The following is a 20282-nucleotide window of genomic DNA, read 5'->3' as shown; positions in this document are numbered from 1 at the left end:
CATGGTAAAAAGTGGCCTGTGCTAGTTTTAGCGCATGAAATTGGTGCGTGCTAGGCGACTTTTTACCACGGCGGAAAAGGGCCTTTTTAAAAATGGGGCAGTAAATGGCTGTGCGCTAATATAAAAATTAGTGCATGGCTAATTACTGCCTGAGCCCTTACCACCATCTATTTAGTAGGTAGTAACAGCTCACATGCTAACCCCAAGGTAAGTGGGCAGCGCATGGAATTGTGGCTGTGCTGATGATTGCTGCCAGCAATGGCCCTGCAGTAGAAAATAGAAAATTATTTTCTATCGCGGGAAACTGCGGACCCCAACTTTGCAACTACCACTGGGCTCCTGTGCTACCCCCAGTGGTAGGGCCGATTTGCCACCTGGTAGCCCTTCCATGCCTTTGTAAAAAGGCCCCTTAGATTATAAGCCTTCCAGAAAGAGGAAAATGCCTACGGTATTTGAATGTTATTTGCCTAGAGCTACAACTGAAAAAAAGGCATGTTTAAAAATCCAACATCCCTTCCCCCCTTATTCAAAATACAGCAGCTAGCTTGATAAGTGGTAAGAAGAAGTTTGATCATGTTACACCCATACCCGCTGAATTGCATTGGCTACTGATTTCTGCACTTGAAAATACTGTGTCTGGTTCATAAGTCATTGTACATGGGTGTTCTCTGTTTGTCAAAGTGACTAAGGAGCCCTTTGACTAAGCTGCGTAAGCACTTAAGCGCACCCAATGTGTGTCAATTCTGAGTTTCCGCCCGGCTACCACATGGCCTGGGCGGTAATTTCATTTTTTACACACGTCAGAAAAAAAAAATTTTTCTGGCACACAGGTGGTAATTGGCATTTGAGCGTGCAATGACCATTACCACCTGGTTAACACATGAGACCTTATCACTAAGTCAATGGCTGGCGGTAAGATCTCAGACCCAAAATGGACACGTGCCAATTTTCATTTTGCCACATGTCCATTTTCAGCCCCCCCCCCCCCCCCAAAAAAAGGCATTTTTTACAGGTGCGCTGAAAAATGATTCTGTGCACGGCCAAAACATGCACCTATACTACCGCAGGCCATTTTTCAGTGCACCTTAGTAAAAAGGACCCCTACGATCCTTCTCACTTATTGCATTCTTCTCAGCAGCTATTACTTCAATTGCCACCTTTAAACATGATCCAACTGTCATCAGCCAGAAGCAGGGCATTCAGTTATGCTGATCCATTTTATGGAATATCCCACCTCTCGACCTACACTGCTTGACTAGTTTTTAGGAAAGCCTTAAAAACTTGAGGCCTATTTTATGAAGCTGCGCTACCGATTCTTGGTGCGGCAAATAAGAGTTCCAAGAAACCCTTGGCTTTTTACGCAGAATTTTAACTTAGATTGTTATTGAATAAATTGGTCTGTTTTGAATTTTCATTTAATATTTGATGCTTTTATTATTGCTTTACTATTCTATTGTATAGTGAACTGCTTGAATATATTGGTTGTACAAAGTGATATATAAAATTAATAAATCCAATTATTACAGAGATACCCTCTTTTTATAGTAAGGCAGAGTATCTACTACTGTACCCAGCCAGATTGCTTCATGCTTCTCCAGTTGTTCTGTCCGCTTGTATAACCCTAGAAATGATGTTATTTTCTTTGAATTTGCCATTTTTTTTTGTCAGCTCCATAATTATCCTTGAGTCATTTGATTCCCTCAGCTCTGGGCTTTGAATTCCTGAAGACAGAGCCCCCTGCAGCGGCGATATGGTGTATAACGCATGTCTTTAAATGCATCATACCACTTATTTCTGTACATGCGCTACTAAGAAGTAGATGAATCATCTAGAATATCTTCCTGCTTTTCAGGAGTAACTGAAAGTACTTTTTCCAAAAGTTACATTTAATTTTAAAAGAGAGAGAGAGAGTTTTCTTCTTCTTTTTTTGTTAGATGAATTACAGGCTATAATAATTTTTATTAGACCAACTTAATATATTTTCCATACATGATAGTTTACAGACTTTTCTCGATGACCTGCAAATTGTCATCTCTGGATTATTCTTATGTTGGTCTAATTAACAGCATCCCAGTCAGTCAATAATCCAGTTTTCTCCATGTCCTGGCCAGTTGCTGGAGCTTTGCACTATAGAATTTTGTCAGCTAAAGCAAATACCCTCTGGTGACAAATATCTGAACAAAAACTGAAAACATTCCCACTATCTATTGAGGGGGGCTTTTACAAAGGCGCGCTAGCGGTTTTAGTGCTCGCTAATGATTAGCATGCGCTAAATGCTAGAGACGTCCATTGAAATATATGCTTAATTTTAGCATGCACTAAAATGCTAGCGCGCCTTTGAAAAAGGACCCCTTAGCGAGATAACACTCCTGTTTGGCTGGAGTGGCAGATCAGTTATTTTTATTTATTTCAAATATTCATATGCCACCTTTTGGGATAGCTGATATCCTTGTGGTATGAAAATATTGTACAGGCTTAATTTTACGTATCTGGGTTATAACCAGTCAATAGGTAATATCTGATAAGGTAACCTCTTATTATGATAAGAGCTGTAGAGCTTTGGATCCCTTTTATTAAGCAGCAGTTAGCCCACCGCGGCCTTGCTGCACACCAATCCAGAACTACTGCCAGGATACCGAAGGATCCTGGTGGTAGCTTCCACCCCTTCTGTGCGCCATTTCTGACGCTACAAAAAAATGTTCTATTTTTGTAGCACCCAAACTTAACCGGTGGTAATCAGTCAGTGCCACGTGCTGCCTGGTTACCGCTGGGTTAGTGTGGGACCCCTTACCGCCATCTCAATGGGTGGCGGTAAGGGCTCCCCCTCAAAGTGGCCACACAGTGTTTCACTTACTGCACGCCCATTTCTGTTCCTAAAGAAAAAAGACAGCCTTTTACCCACTGTGTTAAAAGAGTGTCTCAGTGCACATCAAAAATATGTGTGGACGCTAGCGCAGGCCCCCTTTTACCACAGCTTCGTAAAAGGGACCCTAAATGTGCTAAAAGGTGCTAGGACATTAGCACAAACTAACACATATTACCACAGGTTCCATTTGATGCAAAGAGGCCTGTTTTCTAACAATGCACATTAACTACTTTAATCCGCGCTAGTGTGGCAGCACAGTTAATCTAGCCATTAGGCATTAGGGCCTTTTTCACTTTAAAGGAGTTTTCCACATAGACTTTTCCCTGTTCTGAACGTTTCTTCAATAGAATAGTGGACAGCATTGGATTTTATTTTGACCCTGACGTCCCTCCTCCTCTTTTATATTTCCAACTCAATTGGAATCAGGGCTGAGATCTGATAGCATGACCCTTCAATTGCAATTACCTGGCGAGTTTTCCTATGATACTTTATATTTATTTAAATACATACCTAAATTTGCATTTACCTGGGGGATTTTTACCTACTATTTTATGCCCCCTCAAATGGATCTAGTCTGGTCATTGTTATGTTGTTATATTTGTATTCTGCTTTCCTTAAATATAGCCCAATCCAAAGCAGTTCATAAATATAATACAAGAGAAACCATACATCAGAAAACAACATTAAAATTATAAAGACAGTCCTGGGCTGGGGGCCAAGTACCAGGGCTCCTTCCAAAATCCTGCAATCATGGGCCACAAAGCCAACCACTAGATGTAATCTGTAACTAATGACCATGACAGTCACCTTGGAGGCAGCCTCTGAAGCATCTCAAATCCTGGTCTCTTGGGAGTAGAAAACCCATGTCAGGGATCAAACCAGGAATGTTCTGCTGTGTTCTGCTATGAATCCAGTGCAAAATCTGAGTCACAAGAGGAGAAGAGTCTCTTCTGGGCTTTTTAACTGAGAACCCAGACAATATTGGGGGAGGCACTTAAGTTAACAACCCTGCTGCCTGAGCCCTCAGGGACACAATGATGTTTGGCAAAGCAAGAGGATTAAACCTCCTGCAAAGAACATCAACTGAAACTATAAAATTGTGTATTGACCAGGCGCTGTGACAGAAGCCCGAGTGTCTGCCTCTTTAGTTGTGTCAGCGACATTGGCTGGGAGTTCAGGGAGCTCCTTGCTTTGCTGCCTTCCTGCATGTTCTGCACCATCAGTCATGGGTGGGAGAAAGAGAGAGGGGTTCACAATTGTGTAAAATGTGGGTAATGCAGCCAAGTTTAAGCCCAGGGAAGAAGAAATATAGATTAGGACAGTGCCTACCCAAATCCAGTTTGGTGGATTTTGCACATGTGAAAAGAAAAATGGAAACATTTGGGGTAGTTTGACGATTCCCTTTTCACATGTTGTGGAAACCTTAGGACAACCACATTAAAATGAGTCATTACAAGGGATTATTGCTATGCAAGCTAAAAAAAAATGCAATTTTTGTACAGAACTTTCAAAATGATTTGAATTCTGGGGTTCATTCTTCCAGTTTAATTATAGATGCAGGACTTCAAAACCCAGAATGCCTGGTGTTGGGAAAACAGGACTGACTGGAAGTGCTACTACTGGATTGGAATTGGTTGAGAGGTCTGAATTAGGAAAGTAAATAGTAAAACCAACAAAAAAAGAATCTTACACAACTCAGTTTGCTTGTGTAGTTTTTAAAAATAAATGCTTTTAAATTACACACAAAGGTAAACAACATCATGGCACTGAATCAAAAACTATGGAAAAAAATGTATAGCCAGCGCTGCGGGCAGAGCCAGGTTAACCTTAAGCAAACTAGGCTGTCACCTAGGGTGGCAGCGAGTAGCTGCAGTCAAAGCAAAATAATGGGTCCTGATAGTCATACTAACTCAAAGAACCATCAATAGATAAACTGCAGAAAGGGTGGGAAGTTTTCAAATAGCTCAATTGTCAATGTATATTTGTGTGTATGTGTAACAAAGTTTGATGTGTATGATGTCCAATTACATTTTTATGTTTACAGGATTGTCTGTGAGGAGTGGTTTGTAACTATCAAAATTTCAGAGGGGGGGGGAGGCATCTAGGACTGAAAAGTTAATGGAGGAAAGGAGAGAAGCAAAGCTGAAGATTTGCTTTAGAGTGCTTAATACCCTAGGGCTGCCAAGTTACCCATTCCAGGAGGGAGACATTTTGGCCAGTCCTGGAACTCTGCCAACCTTATCCTGTTGCATTATGGGACCTGCAGCACTGATTTCAATGGATAGGGTCATGGACTACAAATACTACACTGCTTAAACCAGGACCGGCCACAAAGTTTCCCTCCTGGAATGGGTAACATGGCATCTCTCAATACCCTTGAACCAGCCCTGACTGCAGGACTTTGTAGGTTGCCAGTTGATGCAGCTTAATCCAAAGACCCTGATCCAGTCCTGGCACATAGAGATGAAGTGGCGTAGCCACAGGTGGGGCCTGGGTGGGCTTAGGGCTCAGGCCCACCCAACAGTAGCACACTTTTAGTGGTAGCTGGTGGGGATCCCAAGCTCTACCAGCTGAAGACTACCCCTATGATAATGAAAATGCTACTGTCCGCAATACTGGCACCTGCGATGCTCACTTTTCAGCGCATCCCTGCTGCAGACTGCCAAGGTGAAAAGAAGCATTTTCACCGCTAGCTGAGATATTTTTTGGGTGGTGGTGGGCAGAGAACATTTGGTGCCCACCCACTTCTTGCCAAGGCCCACCCAAAATCTGTTGTCTGGTTACGCCCCTGCAGAGATGTACTGTAACTCTGAGCAAATCACAGGGTGGTATAATAATTGCTGAAGAGGAAGAGGAGGGCAGGCAATGTAGGGTTTAGAGCCTCCAGTTTATACTCAGGCTTCCCAGGAAAAGCCTGCCATAGTGACTTTTAACAATCTTTTAAAATTAATTTTCAATCAGATAACATGATAAGGGAATACAGCCCCATTTTAAAAAGGACACAGAAGTCAGAACTGAGCCGTTCAGGTCAGAACATATCAGGTTTCATCAGTATTTCAGGACAGAATCTGCCAACGTGGAGCCTGTTCTAAAATGCAGGAGAAATGAACGTTTATGTGCTGGGTACAAGCGGCACAAATGCCCATTTTACAAAAATAAACATCACAAATTTCAGTGGGTTGAAAACCAGCACATACACGGTTATGTTGTAGAATAGCAGCCTAAACTTGTGTGTGCGGGTACATTCACATTTATCTGTGTCAGTTTAGAAGGATATAAACGTGTATTTCCTGTCACTATGACAGAGACCAATAGCCCTTGTAGGCTTTAAGGGGGAAGGACAAAAGCCACTGAGGTATTAAGGGGGCATTCTCCCTTAATCCCTCCAGTAGGATGCTGCTCAATCAGTTTGCCAGAACCTAAATGTGCTTGGCAGCAGGTGTAAATCCCATTGACATTTATTCCCCTTCTGAAATGGGGAATAAACATGTATCTTCTAGGCATGCCCTAGTCCTGTCCAAAACACACCCAGACCATGCCCCCTTGCCATTTGAATGCACTTGGGTTTTTAACATGCATATCCTGGCTGGTGATGTGGGTGTGCTAGCTGAATAATGCTTCCACGCCTATTCTCTGTCCCTGCTATGCCCCTTCCCAAAAAATAAAGTGGAGTAGCCTAGTGGTTAGAGCACCAGTCTTGACATCCAGAGGTGGTCAGTTCAAATCCCACTGGTACTCCTTGTGATCTTGGGCAAGTCACTTAACCCTCCCTTGTCACAGGTGTAAACTTAGATTGTGAGCCCTCCAGGGACAGAGAAATACCCAGTATACCTGAATGTAAACTCACCTTGAGCTACTACTGAAAAAGGTGCGAGCAAAATCCAAATAAATAAATACCATGTACTTACTCTTGGATTCTATACAGGTCACCAAAATTTGGGTGTGGATACCATATCTGCACACAAACTATTTATTTAGTTATTAGGATGTATTTACTGCCTTTTTGAAGGAATTCACTCAAGACGGTATACAGTAAGGATAAATTAAACATGAGCAACAGACAATTTTACAGCAGTAAAAATATTCAAATAACAATACAAAGTATGGCGTAGTATACTAACAATGTGAACACAATACGTAAAAGAACATTTTAATAGACAGCGTAGGGTATAAGCAAAGATGGAACATATATATAGGTGAGAGAGTAAGAGGAGTTAGAAAATAAGGTGACTAATGTAAAGAAAGTTGCACATGAGGTCACAGAGAGATGGTTAAATATCATTATATGGTTAAAATTAGTTAATAAGCCATTAACAATCAATAGTTGGAGTTCATTGGCACTCATTTGGGTTTATGTGTGGATCTCCTCTGCACTGTATTCTATGAAATGTGCAGCTAAATTTTTTAATGCACAACTCAAAAGGGGGTAGGGCAATGGGAGGGACATGGGCAGGTCAGGGGCTTTCCCAGAAATTAGGCACGTTATAGACTAGGGTCATTTACCCACCCAACTGCCATTAGTTGTGTGCCAGCATTTACACCAGGTTTCAGCAGGCATAAGTGTCATGCCCACAGTGAGGCACAAGATCTGTGCTAAACTAGTAATATATAAAAAGGGCACGCTGCACAAAGTGCTCTTTGCAGAATACTAGTTTAGTGCAGATCCTCCTGGCACCTAACCTTTGGTGCCATTTATTTTATGTATTTATTTATTGGAATTTATTAACCGCCTTTATGAAGAGATTCACCCAAGGCGGTGTACAGCAGGTATAGTTTAACATAAAACTTATAATTTTAACAGTATAACAATAGTAAAATAACCAAAAATAAACATAAATACAATAAATGAGATAAACTTGAAAACAGTAAATTGAAACCTACTAATAGAACTACTGTGAAACAGTATAAAAAATATACAAATTTAACAGCAGTGGAATTCAAATACCAGAGATATAATACAATGGTAGCATAATACTAATGATACACTTAATAAGTACGCATTAGAACATTCAACTAACATAGATATGATGCTAAAGATTTTCTACAATACGGCTTACCATATTGCTGAGGGACAGATATGTGATGGGAACAAGATGTGTGGAACAGAGTCAGTTGGGATAATTTGATGGTTAGCTAAACTCAAGGCAAGTTCTTTGTATAGTTAAGCAAGAGATACGGTATTGATCTAAGTTATAGTGTGTGTAGCAAGCTAGTTCAGGTGCAGAATGAGTGTACAGTCAGTCATCCTATATATTAAAGACTTGAGAGAAGAGCCAGCCTTTCACCTGCTTCCTGAAGTAGAGGTAGTCTCAAGTTACATGAAGCCCCTCTGGGAATATATTGCAGAGCATGGGGGCTACTCCTGAGAAAGCTCACTGGCGGGTATCACATTGTACAATTTCTTTTTGACGAGGGTACAGATAGTGATGATCCTTGAGAGGACCTTAGAGGTCTCAAACGTGTGTAAAGGGCTAACTTATTCTTTAAGTACTCCATTTTGTCTGAGGATCTTGAAAATCAAACAGAATTCCCCCCTTAGTATGAACAGATAGCAAAACTCATGTTGAGAAACTCCCTTATATGGTATTTAGGCCCTGCCCAGTGCATCCCAGGATGTACCATATGGGGAGGAGAACTGCCATTTTGAAGATGATGGTACTTAGAGGCAGCAGTGCGTAGGCATTGTTCCTGCCTTCTAAAAAGAGGTATGGGGGGTGTGGTGTGTGTGTGTGTTGGGTCTCCACTAGACCGCCAGGCTTGTTTCTTGACAGTTTGGATCTGCTTCGGCCTAGCTGGAGAGATTACTGGGTGGGCAGGGCCTGGTCTGGCCTAGTTGGGGGTTAGCTGGGCTTGGCCTGGCCTAGCTGGGTGGGCCAGACCAGGGGGGAGCCACTGGACTACCAGGGCATTTTGGAAGAGACAAGCTGGATTCAGATGAGGCCAGGGTTTCCTAACGTGCTTGCATTGCTTTTTACTAACCCTTAGAACAGGGAAGGAGGGAGGTATGGGCAGGGGGGGGGGCCACTGGACCACTGCGGATTTTTTTTATTAGGGGGGGAGGTTGTGTTGGGATTTTTTTTTTTTTTAATTAGAGGAGTGAGGGGGAATTATTGCCACAGCATGCTTGGGTTTTTTTTTTTTTCCCTAATGTCAAATTTTCTGCCAGTCCCTGAGCCAATCACTGTTCAGGCACTGACAGAAAAGATGACATTTTATGTGCTGAGCTGCAGATTTGCAGCAATTTTAGCGCTGCAGAAATTTGCTTGCTCATTATTTTGAGCACACTGCAACAGTTTCTCAGTGCTAGGTTCACGGTAGAGTTTCCCTCTACTGCAAATTTTTGATCATCGGGCCCCCAGCATGCTGCTTCCATTTTAGCCACAACTTGTTATATTTCCAAATTAGTCATGTCTTTTGGTGGAGACATTGGTGGTGGCTCACCAAAGCCAGAAGTACTAGAGTAGACCACAAATTTCAATTCTTTTACAGGAGTCAAAACCAATAGTAAGATACAATTTAGACCACAAAGACGACTTTACAATAGTCACTGAAGGTATTACTGAGCAATTCTCAGAGTTATGAACTGTCTCCTTAATAGTAGTCATAAGAATGTAAGTCTGAACTTCCTATTGACCCTCTTGATTCTCATGAGGAGATACCAGACATTATACACCTATCTGCATCTGGTGGCAGAGGCGGTAAACAAGGGTCCAGACATAGGGAGGGAGCTTCTGGACCATTAATCACAGTCAATAAATTGGGTGCATGCCGACATACCTTTAACTGCCATTACATAAGTGTTCACAGGTCCCTGTATTGAATTTTGTTTGTAATTGTTTAGGCCAAGGGTCCTCAAATCCGGTCCTCGAGGTCCACAACCCAGCCTGGTTTTCAGGATTTCCATAATGAATATGTATGAGATCTATTTGCATGCAACAGAAGCAGTGAATACAAATAGATCTCACACATATTCATTGTGGAAATCCTGAAAAGAGACAAGCATTCTCTCCTGGCCATGTGGGAAGAACAGGCAGCTAAGAGCAGGTGGTCAGAGAGGAAGTCAAATGCCAAAACGTCTACAGCAGCTGATGACCTTGATTTGAGAGATGAAGAGTAGGTGGAGGCTCCAGTTGTCCTGGACATGGTTGAGATGTTTTGATTGGTTATTAGCTATCAGAGACACAAAATTACAGACAGTGCTAAAAGTGGCACAACTTGTGTTGGCATGGAAGGATCACGCTGACCACACTGAGGAAGTGGAGTCTCAGCTGTGCAAGCCAAAGGATTTGTAACACCAGCGTGACAGAATATAGAATCCCTGCAGCACAAAGTTAAAGAGCTCAGGGATTGTGTCTTAAACTCAGGTTGCTTAAACAATTTTTTAATCTGCCAGCGTGATTCTATAGTTTTTAGAACATGCTCACACACCATTCTTGTGACTAAAGTTTAGGTGCATCCATTTAGGCCACCTAAAACCAGGCCTAAATACCTGCACCCAAGTTAGGCGTAGATCAGGTATATTCCATAATAGTGCAAAGTTTTTTGAAACACCCATAGCCACACTCCCTTTTCGACTGCAAACATTAGAATTTACACATACCGCATTGTAGAATACACCTAGAAAGTTGTGCACGTACATGCTAATTAAAGCCAATTAGTGCTGCTAATTGGTTAAGTGCCAATTATCAGCACTGATTGGCTTGTTAATCAATCAAGTTGTGAATGATTTGGCTGTGTGCCCAAATTAGCATGCAGAAGTTAAGGCGCTATATATAGAATTCGGGGGAAACCTTGGAAATGTAGGTCGAAAAACATTTTCCTCCTGTCTGTGTCCATTTATATACATCTGGAAAATTTGATATCTTATCATCCAGAAACTTACAGTCAGTGGATCGAAAAAATAAACCTTGGAGAGCTTCCTTGTCCTGAAAAAAAAAAAAAAAAAAGACAAAGGAAACTAGAAACAGAATTAGATTTCTTGTTTGGAAAATCTAGCATTCCAGGTAACATATATAGAGATATTGGAGAAATGAAGGATTCTTCCAGTTGCAGACAAGTTGGTCTGTTCTGTTGCATTTTGTAACCATTTAATTACCTTGTGCTAGCATAAAAGATATGTGGTAATTAGTAAAATACAGTAAAGTTTACCCCACCACTTCCACAGGGGAAGGGTTACAAGCAGTGGGTGGCCTGCCTTCAGCAAAAAAGCCTGGGTCCTGATGGGATCTACTGGGACAATTCCATAGAGGTCTTCAGTTATTTAAGAACCCCATGGGCTTTCTGGGACAAAATCATCAAGGATTTAGCCAAGGGAGTCTTGCCTCATAACTCTTACTATATTTTTTGAAGGCATGAATATACATGTGGATAAAGACAATCTAGTTGATGTGGAATGGGATTTTAGAAAGTATGGACGTCCAAGTCAGTGTGTGACAAATGGATATCCATCTCACATTTATTTTAGAACAGTCTGTTCTAAAATACACGTAAGATGGACGTCTATGTACTGGAAACATCCAACAAGAACATCCATTTTACAACATGAAATGTTCAAGTTATGAATGAGGAAAACATGGACATCTGTGTGGCAGCATAGGAACATCCATCTTCTAAAATGGTCACACAGAGGGGTAGCCTAATGGTTAGAGCACTGGACTGAGCATCAGAGGACCCAGGTTCAAATCCCAATTCAACTTCTCTTTTTTTTTTTTATATAACTGTGAGCCTTCCAGGAACAGAAAAATACCTACTGTACCTAAATGTACACCACTTCAATAGCCTTCAGGTTTGCAGGTATCATATATTCAGATGCAGTAGTTATTTTTCTGGTCCTGGAGGGCTCACAATCAATCAATAAATAAGCAAGCAAGCAAGCAAGTAAATAAATAAATAAATGAGCTGACATGGGATTTGAACCTGGGTCCCTTTGTTCTCAGTCCACTGAACTGTTAGGATACTCCTCAGATCTATATGCCGCTCTCTTAAGAATGTCCATAGAAGCTGTCATACAGCCTGGTATTCCTTGCCGGTTTCACATTCATTTGGGGGGGGGGAAGAGGAAGGGGGACGCAACCAGTGGGGGAATAAGGAGGTGTCATGCCTTAATCCCTCCCTGCTCAAAATCATAGTGCCTTTCTGTAACCTGGCCGTGTCAATACCAGGAAATAATGTCCACCTTTTTTTAGACATGGACATCCCTTCCCCTTCTGAGACTGGAGTTGGACATCCATATATTTTGAGGCTCCCCCCCTAGTCCCACCCAAAAACACACTCAGACCATGCCCACTTGCCATATGAATGTTCTGTAGTCTTAGACGCCCATATCCAGGCTTTGTATAATCGGGTTTTGGACGTCCATGCAATATGGATGTCTAAATGCCAGTTTTCAGATGTCCAAAACAAAGATACAGTTTCTGAAATAACCACTATAGTGTACCTGGATTTTCAGAAATCATTTGACAAAGACCCTCATGAGAGACTAATGAGGAAATTCAAAAGCGATAGGACAGGAAGCAATGCCATGTTGTAGATTGGGGACAAAAAATAGAAAGTAGGGTTAAATGGTCAATTTTCTCAATGGAGGACGGTGAATACTACTACTACTACTATTTAACATTTCTAGAGCGCTACAAAGTGTACGCAGCGCTGTACAAACACAGAAGAAAGACAGTCCCTGCTCAAAGAGCTTACAATCTAATAGACAAAAAGTAAAGCATTTAAATTTAAAATATTTAAGCAGTCAAGCACAAGAGAACAGTCACAGAAGGACAGAAGATGTTGAAGGGTGGTCAGTGTGATTAGGTGTAACTCTGGTTGGAGTAGTGGGAGAAGGTGATAGAAGAATAGAAATGGGTGAGGTAAAGTAATGAGTGGGTTGATAGGGAGGTTATATAAGACATGTCACTCTAGGGGTGGGTGGGTAGAGGGGTAGGGTGGGTGGAAGCAGGAGAAGGAGAAGGAGGACGGTGAATAGTGGCATAGCCCAAGGGAATGGTACTGGGACCAGTGCTTTGTAATATATTTATCAATGATTTGGAAATTATAGCTTTAGTGCAGTGATAAAATTTGCAGATGATACAAAATTATTCAAAGCTGTTAAATCACATGAAAATTTTGAGAAATTTCAGGAGGACCTTGAGATATTGGTGCACTGGGTGGCAGATGAAATTTAATATGAGCAAATGCAAAATGATGCATGTAGGGAAGCATGAACTTTAATTATATCTACATGATGCTAAGTTCCACATAAGGAGTCACCATAGATAATACATTGAAATCCTTTGCTCAGTGTGTGATGGCCAAAAAAGCAAACAGAATGTTAGGTATTATTAGGAAAGGAATAGAGAATAAAACAAAGGATATCTTATCTCTGTATTGCTCCATGGTGCGACCAGTCTCAAGTGTCATGTGCAGTTCTGGTTACAACATCTTCAAAAAGATACAGCAGAATTAAAACATATATAGGGATTGCCCAACTATTGGGCAGGACTGGGTGGTCACCTAGGGCTGTAGCTTCTTGGGGGCAGAAAAGAGCAGCTGTACTCAATGCAAAACAATAGGCTCCAACAGCCACACAGACTGAAAGAACCATCAGTACATGCCAGTATGATTGTTGAGTTTAACTATCAAAATCTTGGGCAGGGGGAAGGGGGCTGTAGGCTAGGGGCCTTAAAGTTAATTATAAGCCTTTCATGTGAAAAACATTTTGAAAAGCTTATAATTAAAGGCGCAGTAGAATGGCGCTGATGTGTGCTTCACGTCTTGGTTTGCCTGGACATGCACACAAGAGCTGTGCTTACTGCAAAACTCTTCTATGCGTGCGTCTGGCACATTCCTCCACCTTACTTTCAGTCTCACAGCGTGCGTGCTGTTTGCATACCGTTAGCATTGAGGAGCTAAGTTTTGGCACTGTTCTGGCGGAATGGATCAGGCACTGTTCCCTATAGTGCGGGAGTTCTGAACATCAGCCCATCAGTGATTAGTTACGGTCTGGAACTGGTTGTTGGAGGATGTGGTAAAACCAGTTAATGTAGCTGGGTTTAAGTTTGGACAAATGTCTGAAGAAATCCATAAATCATGATTACGGTAGAGGGAAAGCCACTATTTATCCCTGGGGGACAGTAGCATTATCTACTTTTTGGGATCCTGCCAGATATTTGTTACCTGAATTAACCACTTTTGGGAAACAGGCTTGCTGGACCTTTGGTCTGACTCAATATGGCAATTCTCATGTTCTTAAGCCAGGATTATTGTACTATATAAATGTTGTAGGGGACCACACACTGTGTAGGTCGTACCACCCCATTTTTCTCATAAAGTGATGTGAAATTGTTGGCTTAAATTTTGCAACTCCTGGAGGGCTTAATGTCCACTTTAGTGCATCCTAGCCAAACAGGCTTTATTAAAGTTTGCACTGGAATGGGGCTTTCCAGTACAGAACCTTGCTCGGGAACTGCTGACTCCCGCCCTCCCCTCAACACACTTCCGGTTGTGGGGGCAGAGTGGGATGTGGTAGCATTTGAGTATTGGCCTCTACTGGAGGAGCCCATGCAGCTGCTGAGCACTTTTGGAGTGGAAGGCAGAGGGAAGGAAAATGAGGGGAGGGAAGATGAGAGGATGCTCTTCTCCTATGATGCCACCCTCTGAATGCTGCTTTCCAAATCACATACCTAATCTGCCTAGTGGCAGGTCTGGCTGTTTATATCTCTGCAGCAACTTACAACCATTCCTTAGTACACTAAAAAAAGAAAGATCTGGCACACTTGTTTCTGTCATTGTCCTTCCCAAAGCTGAATACCTGAATCCTGCAACACTACGAAACCAAAGAATGTAATGGACATAACATAACTTCCTCTATATGATTCCCTAATATGTTGTTCTACTTGAAACTGATTCTACCATAACATCACTGTGTAACTGTTTACACCGGAATTGGCGAACGCCTTTATGGTACTCTGTAAGCCACACTGAGCCTGCAAATAGGTGGGAAAATGTGGGATACAAATGTAACAAAATAAATAAATAAAGGCAAGGCTATTCAACTCTAATACCAGGTGCATGTTCATTATGATCCTTTTGGCACATCACTCATGGTCCCTGGGCCTTGTATTGGCAAGGTTTTTGATTGACTATGTTGACCTTTCTTTTTTAGTTTTTTATTGTCCTGAACCAGTATGGCATTGGCCTTGGCCTTGAATTTGCGGCTTGGATAGAGATAGCAAATAGGGCACAAATTACAGTGAATAGGCAGCTGTCCTTTCATTTCGACCTACACATGGAACCATTGGCACAAAAAGTAAGAGATTCCTCAGTGGTTTCTTGATTTCAAATTTAAAGAAGGAACCTGCAAGATCTCTCTTTATACAAGTGCTTACTCTATTAGACACGTTAACACGTTTGTATTGAACCTAAAGGGATGAGAAAGCAGAGGCAATCTGGTATCAGGGTACAAAGCAAACTTGAGTCTGAAAAACTTTCCAATAGGACCTAAGCTGCCTATAATTCACCATCTTTCAACACTCTGGAGAGCAGGGAAGTTTTTCAAATGAAAGTACAATTAAGCCCTACCCTGTAGGGATTGTACCAAGCTAACTTCTTCCATTATCTCAGACTCACAAATCAACAAAATTTGAGTGGACAAACCTGCCAATTTCTTGGCTGTGTAGATACAGTTCTTTCATAGCTGCTGTACTTGTTGCTAAATTTGCTGAGATATATTCCACACATGTTTGTTGACCTAGACACTGCATGCAATAGTTTTATATGAAAAAGAAAGGTTCCATATATCAAGCTATCAGTGCTGAGACATCAGCTGGGGGAGGGAGAGATAGGGCCCTAACTCATCTTAAGTTTTATTAGTGGATGGCCAGACTGGCCTGTTTGAAGGGTTGGCTGGAGGTCTCTTCTGCAGACACATGGGTAAGTATGTAACAAAGGAAATCTTTTACTAAAGTTTAGCTCGAGTTATCTGCAGCAGGGTCCATTTTATTCCTATGGGCCCTGCTGCAAATAACTCAAGCTAAGCTTTAGTAAAAGAACCCCAAAGTGAGGCATAAGGATGTTCTCTGGGCTGCATTGCTGTGCATCTCTTTGGGTTGTCCTGGAGTTTGCAAAATGGGAAGAGTGCATCCTATATTGGCACACGTGCTGTCTGAGCCAAATTCTGCAAGATACTCAAGATTACACCTGAGCACCTACCTTCATATCCTTTTCTTGTGCAGTCCCAATCTGTCTCCCATACATTTAGAAAGACAAGCAATTATGGTGGATGTGGGAAGCTCAAACCATCAGATCTATTCAAGACCTTGTGCTGATTATGGGAGCCCTTCTCACACTCATTATCTCTACTTGTAGCTAAGGAAAGTGGTACTTCAGAAGCGGCAAAGCATACTATATATTGTGTTAAATTCAGACCCTCATAAACATTTAACTCTTGGCATCACAAAAAAACTGATGTAGTTGGTAACTGGGGATAAAACATCCCTGCACCTTATCGGTAAATGAAACGAGCAGCTTCAGTTAAATCTTCACTCAGATGACTGGGGTAGCATATAAGGGGTGGGGACGTGGGAAAGGAGAGGTGATGCTATGTATGGAACTCACCATTTAGTAATTTCAGCTCTTTAACTTGGAGGAGCTCTGGGACCGACATTGTATGCATGTGGTGACATTTCAAATATGTACAGGACTTCTGGCATCTTGTTGAAAGCAAGAATACAAGATAGTAGCAAACACTGAAATGGTACTTAACCTTACTCCATTTATGTGCCTGCTTGGTCAATGGGAATCCCTGGACCAGCCAGTATTGGTGCAGAAACTTCTTTCACACATGGTTCAAGCAGTGAGAATTATAAATGCTTTCTACTGGAAATCCAAGCCCCAGACTGATCACTGGAGATGGTGGAAGGTTAACCTAGCTTCTAAAGAGAAACTCTCAGCAGGGCTGAAGGGCATAATGGCAAACTGAGAGAATTGATTGTTCATTGTTGTTTCAGTGTTATGTACACACAAGTCAGTAGCAGCACTGTATCTATATCTGTGGAATGATGCCTGGAACATATGAGTTGTATGTGAGTTTCTGTTTAAAAGAAAGCATAAAAAATATATTATACATATATATAACATTTCCTATTTTGTTTCATTTAAAAAAAGAAAATCAAAATTAATGAAGTCACTTGTTTTCTGCTTTAGCTGCGATTTTAATAATGTGCCCCCCCTGAGCTTTTGCCCACCCTTTCCTTTGCAGACTTTTTCAGGCTTTTGGGAGTCCCCCAGATCCCCAAGACCTTCCCTTTTTACCCCATCCATCATTCTTCTATGTGCAGGACTGATCTTTCACTCCTGTCTGGCTGCTTTTTTGTTGTTTTCAATTTGAAGCTGGTGCCATTTTGAAACGCAGCATAAGCAGAACAGGAAGGATCGCTCCTGCCCATAGAAGACCCACAAATGGGGTAAAGAGTAGGGTAGAGAACATGTGAGCTTTCCACGCCATGGTCAGCTGCGGCTAACTATATTGCAGTGGAAGCACTCATAGTCCCTGAAGGGAGGGCAGCCAAGGCACTGCACAACCGTGAAGTCTAATGATTGGATTTAGGGTCCACAGATGAAGGGTTCAAAGGAAATAATACATACAGGAAAAGTATGTGGATAGTTCTGAATGACAGTTCACGGGCTGTAATTGGGCAGTAAGTCCAAAGGAGCAGGAGGAAACTGGCAAGTCAAAATTTAAACAGAATAACCAAGCCTGAAGAGAAGGCAGATCTGAGCTGTACAGTGAATATACCAAAATAAACTCACTACTCATGTTAAACTCACAAAATTATTTTATTGCAGGATTGGGGAGTTAACAACACTCTTCAGCTCTGCAGGAAGTTGTCAAAATGCAGAAAACAACACAGAGCACTTAAAAGCAATACTTCAGAGATTTATTTAAAAGCAAAAATCTAAGTATGTAGCAGAGCTGAAGGAAGAATAAAGTCTTTTGTTTTACTGGCGACACTCCTGGACAAGGAGTGAGCTAGCAGCTGGGATTTGTTCTTGAACAAGAATAATGGGGCAGGCTGGATGGACCAGTTGGTTGTCTTCTGCCATAATCTCCTATATTTAGGGCCAGCTTTTGGGTATTCATTATTGGAGGGGGTGAGGCAGTACCATGCCAGTGATCCCTCCATCTGTGTGTGGGTAGGGGGGGGGAGGGGAGAGAATAGTCTTCCTTGGCAGAGGGAGGGGGGGATATAGAAAAATTAAAACCGCTGACCGCTGTACTGGAGTTGCCTTCACCAAAAGGAGTGGGGTGCAAATTTCAGCCATCATACAGGGTGCTGGTTAGTTTACAGCCAGTCCTGGGTTATGTTTTTGGGTCGTTATGATCCAACAGATCTCCCCCCCCCCCCCCCCCCCCCCTCAACCCGTTTTTCTCCTTTGCCAACTCATGCAAATATTAACTTTATTCTCTCCCCCAAACCCCTTTAGGTATTGTAAAACCACCAGAAAAACTCCAGTGTATATCAAGAACATGCTACAAATTTACAACCACTAAGTAAATAGGATTCATTATTATATTGCATTGTCGACATGTTGCTTAGCAACATATTAAAACTTTGTGCTGTTGACAGAGCAGTTCAATGGGGCAACCACACATAATGTTGCCACTTGAAAGTAACATGTCATCCTTGTCACAAAACAAAGTACTATGGCCTCTAACCACCACCATTACAATTTGTCTAACGCCACAAAACACCCCTTGCCTTTGACAGCGGATCATCTTGGTCTTTTCCGGTGTCACATCCAACTAAAGCAAACAGGGGTTGAATTAGATCCGCTGATTTACATATATTTAATATTTTCTCTTGTCATCTGTATCTTGGGTCTGATACAGTCACAATATCACTGAGAGGTTGATTATACAATAATGTATTTGCAACTTTGATCTCCAAACAAAGCACTGATTGGTTTAAAAGTTTTGGGAATCAGTAAGCCTTTATGATTCCTTTTAATTAAAAAGGTAAGGCAATTATACAAATGTAATCCACTCCTGCCAGAGACATGGGCAGAAAAGGAATAAAATAGCTGCCCTGCAATAATGCAGTCCATAAACTCTGAAATCTTTCCAACAAATTCTAAAAATACATTCCACCATACACATAAATCTGATAATCCTTCTCACCTCAAACTTTCCATCCCATCACAAATGCACTCTACAATCCTTCCCGCTACAAACCCACAGTCCCTGAATTCACTTTTATAAAACATTATAAAAAAACATCCACTTGTTAAATAAATAAAAAAATTCAGCTGCTCGTGAGATTTTTAATGTTTCAATCACTCCTAATTTTTTTTCGACTACAAGCTTAATAAAAAACTACCAAACTTGACTAAAATGACAACAATGGTAGGTGTGTGATCAGTAAGGAGGCCTGAAAATTCTCAAATTATGATATGGTGGGGAGAAAGCCTCTACAGATCTCAAGTCATCTCAGACGCATTCTTTAGTGTGAGTAAGAAGTAAAGTCTTCGTGAGAACACACTCCATCTTCTGGTCCTTATGCCCTATTTCACTGGGTTAGATTGGGGCAATCTGTATTACTGGCCACCCAAGCCTTTGAACAAAGCCTTTGTGCCTGCCTAAATTTTCCAATTACAAATATTTATAACACAGCTCACCAGTACATCATAGCAATGTAAAATGTTTGTAGGTATACAGTGGGGGAAATAAGTATTTGATCCCTTGCTGATTTTGTAAGTTTGCCCACTGACAAAGACATGAGCAGCCCATAATTGAAGGGTAGGTTATTGGTAACAGTGAGAGATAGCACATCACAAATTAAATCCGGAAAATCACATTGTGGAAAGTATATGAATTTATTTGCATTCTGCAGAGGGAAATAAGTATTTGATCCCCCACCAACCAGTAAGAGATCTGGCCCCTACAGACCAGGTAGATGCTCCAAATCAACTCGTTACCTGCATGACAGACAGCTGTCGGCAATGGTCACCTGTATGAAAGACACCTGTCCACAGACTCAGTGAATCAGTCAGACTCTAACCTCTACAAAATGGCCAAGAGCAAGGAGCTGTCTAAGGATGTCAGGGACAAGATCATACACCTGCACAAGGCTGGAATGGGCTACAAAACCATCAGTAAGACGCTGGGCGAGAAGGAGACAACTGTTGGTGCCATAGTAAGAAAATGGAAGAAGTACAAAATGACTGTCAATCGACAAAGATCTGGGGCTCCACGCAAAATCTCACCTCGTGGGGTATCCTTGATCATGAGGAAGGTTAGAAATCAGCCTACAACTACAAGGGGGGAACTTGTCAATGATCTCAAGGCAGCTGGGACCACTGTCACCACGAAAACCATTGGTAACACATTACGACATAACGGATTGCAATCCTGCAGTGCCCGCAAGGTCCC

The sequence above is a fragment of the Microcaecilia unicolor genome, chromosome 4, assembly GCF_901765095.1.
Source record: "Microcaecilia unicolor chromosome 4, aMicUni1.1, whole genome shotgun sequence".
NCBI lineage: Eukaryota > Metazoa > Chordata > Amphibia > Gymnophiona > Siphonopidae > Microcaecilia > Microcaecilia unicolor.
The sequence above is the reverse complement of the archived record's forward strand: the minus strand, read 5'-3'. Positions refer to the sequence as shown.